Source organism: Protopterus annectens, chromosome 6.part0 (genome assembly GCF_019279795.1).
Source record: "Protopterus annectens isolate FY-2018-M chromosome 6.part0, PAN1.0, whole genome shotgun sequence".
NCBI lineage: Eukaryota > Metazoa > Chordata > Ceratodontiformes > Protopteridae > Protopterus > Protopterus annectens.
In genome coordinates this window covers 13,062,060-13,068,059 of record NC_056737.1, presented here as the reverse complement: position 1 = coordinate 13,068,059, position 6,000 = coordinate 13,062,060, and the positions used below count along the sequence as shown (strand labels likewise).

The 6,000-nt window shown below is 41.7% G+C and overlaps 1 pseudogene; it reads right to left on the bottom strand.

The window, feature by feature from the left end:
• The window catches only part of LOC122805026, a 150,185-nt pseudogene that overhangs the window by 65,912 nt on the left and 78,273 nt on the right, over window positions 1-6,000 (bottom strand).

The window sequence follows — 6,000 nt, the reverse complement described above, 5'->3', positions numbered from 1 at the left end:
TTCTAATGGCTTTCTTGTAGACCCTTCTATTAATCTGACATTCCTGTTCTTGTACAGTTATCAGAACTGCACACAATTCTCAAGGTGTGGTCTGAGCAGGTCCCATTTCAGAGGCATCATTAATTCTTTTCTTCTGGTGTCTGTACTCTGCATGATATGAATGCTTTTTGCTCTGACTGCTTTCACTCTTTGCTCCAGCTTGTCCAATCCATGTGCATACAAAACCTCCAAAGCCCTTTCCTTCTCTAAGGACATCAGTTGCCCTCCTCCCAGCTGATACTTCACACCAGTGTTGCAACCACCCAGGTGCAGCACATTGTATTCATCTTGCAATGCACCTCAGCTGCAACCTCTCAACCTACTTGGTCAGCCTTTCCAAATCATTTCTTAAACTCTTTTCCCCCATTCTCCACTGCTACCCTGAACTTTGTCATTAGCAAAAAGACCAATAGTCTTTATTTCCTCAGCTATGTTGGAATTGGATACACTGAAAATTCAGAATCTAGGGCAAACCCTGCAGCACTCCACTAATCACTTTTCTTGTTTCTGACGTTCTTCCCTTCCCCACAATTCACTGTGTCCTCCCATTTAACTATATAGCACTCCAGTTCCATAGCCATGATTCCAGCTACAGCCTTTGCAGTCTTGCTAGCAGCCCTCTGTATTGAAGTGAGACAGTGGTCTTGCAGATGTTTGGGCAGACCCCACCAACTAATATGCCCTTGTATAAACCATTGCCAAGCTCTTCAGCAGCCCATTCATAAAACTGGATCAAATTTGTCTGACACCATTGCTGTCTTCAAGGAAGCAGTCATCCTTTCTCTTAGGACTCTGTTCATGATTTTCTGTGTTAGTGCTGTTAGACTAACTCAGTTGCAGCTCTCTGGAATTTTCCTAATCCTGTACTTACACAAAGGTACCACAGTTGTCATCTTCCATTCCTCAGGAACTTCCACACTGGCCAGTGATCTGTTATGAACTTCAGTGAGAGAAGCTGCATATAGCTAGCACACCAGTCAGATTCTGAAGGTACTCGGAGGCAGCCCATCTGGTCCCAATGCTTTATTCTCCCTTAATGAACCTACTTACCCCTCAACCTCCTGCCTGTCTCTCGTGGAGTCTGTCCACTGCTCTCTCCACTCTGCCTGTTCTTCATCCTAGTGTGACACCCTCCCTTAACTTTCTTTTGTAAAGACCTTAGTGAAGCATGCATTCATTTAATATCCCTGTTTTTCATAGTCTTTCATAAGTAATCTTCTCACTTTGCTTAGCCTAGACAAGTCCTTTCCTTTCCTCTCCTCTCTTCTTCCTGATCACTTAAAGAAGACTGTCTTCCCTCTCTTGACTCCTTCTGTGGACTCTCTGTTACCTTGTGTCTTTGCTGTCCTTATGTCCTTTCTTGTCTTCTGCTTGCACTCTTGTATTATGGTTCTTCCACCTCCCCAAGTCCTCCCTTGCATCTTGTGTATAACACCTTTTGCCCTAGTCACTAGTCTCAACTTTATGGGTATGCAGACTGACTTTCTTGTATGTTTGTTTTCTACCTTTTCCTCAAAGCCTTGTTCATAGCCCTGAATGCTGCATTCCTGATGCAGTCCTACCGTTTGTTTACTATCTCATTTTGTCCCTGGTCCCCTAATTAATGTATGACTGTTTACCCTAGTTCATTATACTCCAAGCTACTAAAGCCCCATATTGTTATTTTGCTTTTGTGTTCTTACCCACCCCCACTCTTATACACACAGTGACATCATGGCTATTGGCAGTTTCACTTGGTCAGCACTAACTAGTCTTCCTGTGTTGGGCCACATCATGACATTTGTCCTTTCTGGTAAAGCCACTAACCAGTGGGATGTAATTGATCTAAGATTTCAGCCACCCCCACCTATTTACTGCCTTGGCGCTTGCAGTCGCTCTGTCTGTTTCTGGAAGCTTCATATCTCCAGTGATTATAAGCATCTTCCTCCCATTCTGCTGCTTTATTCTCTCCTTCATTTGTCATTCTCCTCCCCTTATGCTTCTGGGTGACAGTACACTGTATGAAGTCACCAGTGTCAGCCAGGACAGTTTTTCTAGGTACTCACAGTGCTGCCTTCAGTGTTACCTTCCTGGGATGGTATTCTTTCCCCTCTTCAGTCTCACATTTGCTGTTCTCCTTTAGGTAGAGCACTATTCCACCTCCAACCCTCCCTTCTCTGTCATTCTTGAGCAACATCTACCCAGAAACCTTCGTGTCCTACCAGTGTTTTCCTGGTGCCAGAAATGTCCACCTTCGCTGCTGTAGCCTGTAACTTATCTTCTTACCTTGATGCTTTGAAATATATAGCAATATTACTCACCTATGCTCTGTGCCTCTCTGGTCTGTTCCTAGTCTATTATCTACACTCCCTTTTTCCTTATTTCTACTGCCTATCTGTCTACATATTCTGAATGTGACACATGCTCTCCACTCTTGCAACTCAGGTAAAAAGTTCAGTCATCAGTTTGCCTTTCAAAACAGATTCTAATAACTACTGTTCTTTCCATACTTGGACAGTGGCTATCCTTGACATAAGTGGTCTGTTTTCCAAATCTCTCTCCAGTCTCTTACCATTCCCAAGTTCTTCTTCCTTGTCCACCATTGCTGCCAGTTATTATACTTAATAGCCATCCCCTTTCTCAGTTTGGTTTCTGCTGGCTCAGTTAGAACTTCTGAGAATGCTATCTCCAATCACCTTGGCTGACATGTCTCTACAACTTCCCTAGCCTACCAGTTAAGCCTTTTACTGTCTGCACTGAGAGGTCATTGCTGCCAACATGCACCACAACCTGTCCCTTCCTCTCCCACTTGGTAATTTAATTCCTCACCTCCTCACATGGCTTGCTAAGTCTGAGCCCTGAAACTGAATTTACTATAATCTTGTTTCCTCCATCTCCCATGCCAAGACTTATAATTCCATAGAGACTGAGTCATAATCAGCAAGATATACTCCCAAATCTTTCCCCAAACTGTCTGCTGTTTCCTTAACTTGCAAGTACTTGCACCTACTCACACTGTCTTTGATCCCCACCCCATTTCACTATCTCAAGACCTACTTTCAGTCTGTGCTGGTTGTCTCTCATCCTGTGATGTACACTGTATGTAGAACTCTCTTCCTTGCATAGGCTGACCAGTTCATTTTGTGTTGCTCCATTCTTGAATCCCTTATTGCGCACCCTTTTTTAATTAATTAAAAAAAAGAAAAACAAACATAAACATATATATCTTTCTATATGTATACGTATATATGTAAATATATGTGTGTGAATCTGTTTTGATCTGTAAACATGCAGAGCCAACAAAACCACAGGTGACTGATGCTGACACATCAAAAACTTTCTTACTGAAAGAATTATTTGCCAGAACTACAAGTGACTGCAAAATGAAAACAAATAGTTTCCTTTGTGATCAGTTAACCAAAGCCCTACCATTAACTTTGTAAACCCTTTGTGTGAGTAGTGGTAGCAGAAATGTAGCTGGCCCAAACCAGCACCCAGCCCCATCAACTCCTCAAGTAAAGAAAAAAAAAACTTCACTGTATTATTAAGCCACTCTCTACATTTTAGAGATTGGTTTATTGCAGTTGACATCCCCCCCACTAGCTCTTCCATTCAAGAGCAATAAATATATATATATATATATATATATATATATATATATATATAAAACAAAGCAAAAAATAAAACTGTTCATTCTACTAGCATGCCAACCAGGTGGCCAGATGCATGACATGCCCCATCTCCTTCCTGCCCCAGCCATTCAGGTTCTGTTTCTGTGTCCTGCTCAACAGTTTATTCCCTGCCTGCTTGGAGTATTGAAGCACTAATGTATTAGTTTAAAAAAAACCTCTTCTTTTAAACTACAGCAAACTGCTTGCTACAAATGTAACAAACAGCTGCTACAATTTATACCCTGCCTGCACAAAGTGCTACAGCTCTCATGTATTAGTTGTAAAAATAGTCTTTTTTTAAACTGTAGCAAACTGCTTAACTGCTCGCTACAAATGTAACAAATACTTGCTGCAATTTGTACCCTGCCTCTATGGATCTCAATGACGTTCATGTATAAGTGTTAAAAAAAAAAAAAATAAACACTATTTCTATTAAAGTATAGCACAAATATAGCAAACAGCTGCTACAGTTTAGACTACACATAGAATACTGCAGGTCTCTGGTTTCACTGCAAATGCAGTACTGGCTTGCCTCTCTCACCCTTCCCTAGCTTTGTTTCTGAGTGGTAGTGTTATTGAAAGGGGGTTTCCTAAGGTAAGATGTAAACCTGAGGGCATGGGTTAGGCTGTGAGTTAACAAAAATCAGTAAGGTTGGGTTGGCCTGGTAACCCTCCCCCTGCCCCTAAACCCAACCCTATACGTTATCTGTAGAAAAATCTTTTATATAACACTACTGCTAAACAAGATAGTCATAGAGACACACCGCATACAAAAGCCAGCAGGCAAAACACTAAATCAGTGATCTTTCTAGTTCTTACTCTAACTCTAGTCTGCATACAGTAACACACACACTCATACACATGCGCGCGCATGCACACACACACACACACACACACACACACACACACACACACACACACACACACACACACACACATACACACACAACACACATACACACACATATATATTAGCTATAACACACTTGAATCACATTCTTAAGTTCAAATGCAGTTTATTTATAGTGAACTTGAAAATCAAAGTTTACTTCCAGCTCAAACTGAAAATAAGGACACATTCGTGTGTTCCAGTTCTTTTCAAGTTACAGTTCAAATATGTGTTTTCTAGTCCAGGTTTGAAGTTTTTTAGTGGAACACAAGACTTGGTATTGCAGCTTAGGTCAGGCTACCTTGAAAACAATCTCCAGGAAAATCCATAAAGAGGATCAGGTGCTCCTTGATCCACAAGACTTCCTTTAATCCTTCTGGCAGTTCCATTACCTCTTATGGTCAGGATACTCTCAGAACCTCTTAAGTCATTCTCAAAATTCCTTTCTATGAGAGCAAACATCTCTGATCATGGTGAGTGCAAGCCCAACTTTTAACAACAGCTCCTTTCAGGGGATTCACATTTGATTGGGTTATGCCAGGATACCATTACAGTAATATGCTGAATATACATGCTAGCATTAGTGTCATGGTGCTCAGAGCATATATACAGCACATTTTATGTCAATCACCTACTGTGTCACAATCATCTCCCTCCCAACATAGAAGCCTCATTTCTGTCCTGAATGGGATGGGTTATGGAATAGGATAAAACATCAAAATGTTTGCGTCTGGTGCCAGGCCTGTGCATAATGACAAAATAAAATGACTGTAGTGACAAAGTCTAAAATATGGTGTTTATGTGCTGTTGCTTATGGAACCTGTGACACCCGTGCACTGGCTCAGCAATCAAGGAGCCTCAATCCTCACCACTAACACCAGTGAGGGGCATCCACATTGGGAAGGATAACAAATACACACATAGTAAAGTACAATTTTCCTTAAGAGTACACAGAGATCACAGTCAGTCTGGGGCTGGTTTCGCCATTTCTCTCCAGATCCCCAATAAGACTCCCCACTGGCATAGCTATAGAGTGAGGTCCTTAGCCAGGCTCCCAAGCCAAGTCCTCCTAGCACTCTCTCTGTCCAACCAGTGCTTTGTGTCCCTGCCCAAGTAGCTGACACACATATATACCACCATAGAGACACTCCTGGGGAAGGCTGGCACAGGTTCACTAGCTGTGCCCCTTCTGTCCAGGCTATAAGGTAGTAATCACTGCCACCAGGACCCTTACTTATTAGCTACTAAAAATGTCCTTACCAAAGGGTGTCCAATTATTACTGTGCAATATTATTATCCAATTAGTAAGTGTGAACAGAACATTTTAAGGCTTATTGGAGTGGCTTGATCAGTATCACTATATACATACAATGTACTCTATAGCTTAAATTATCTCTACACAAAACAGCCACAGTTGAAATG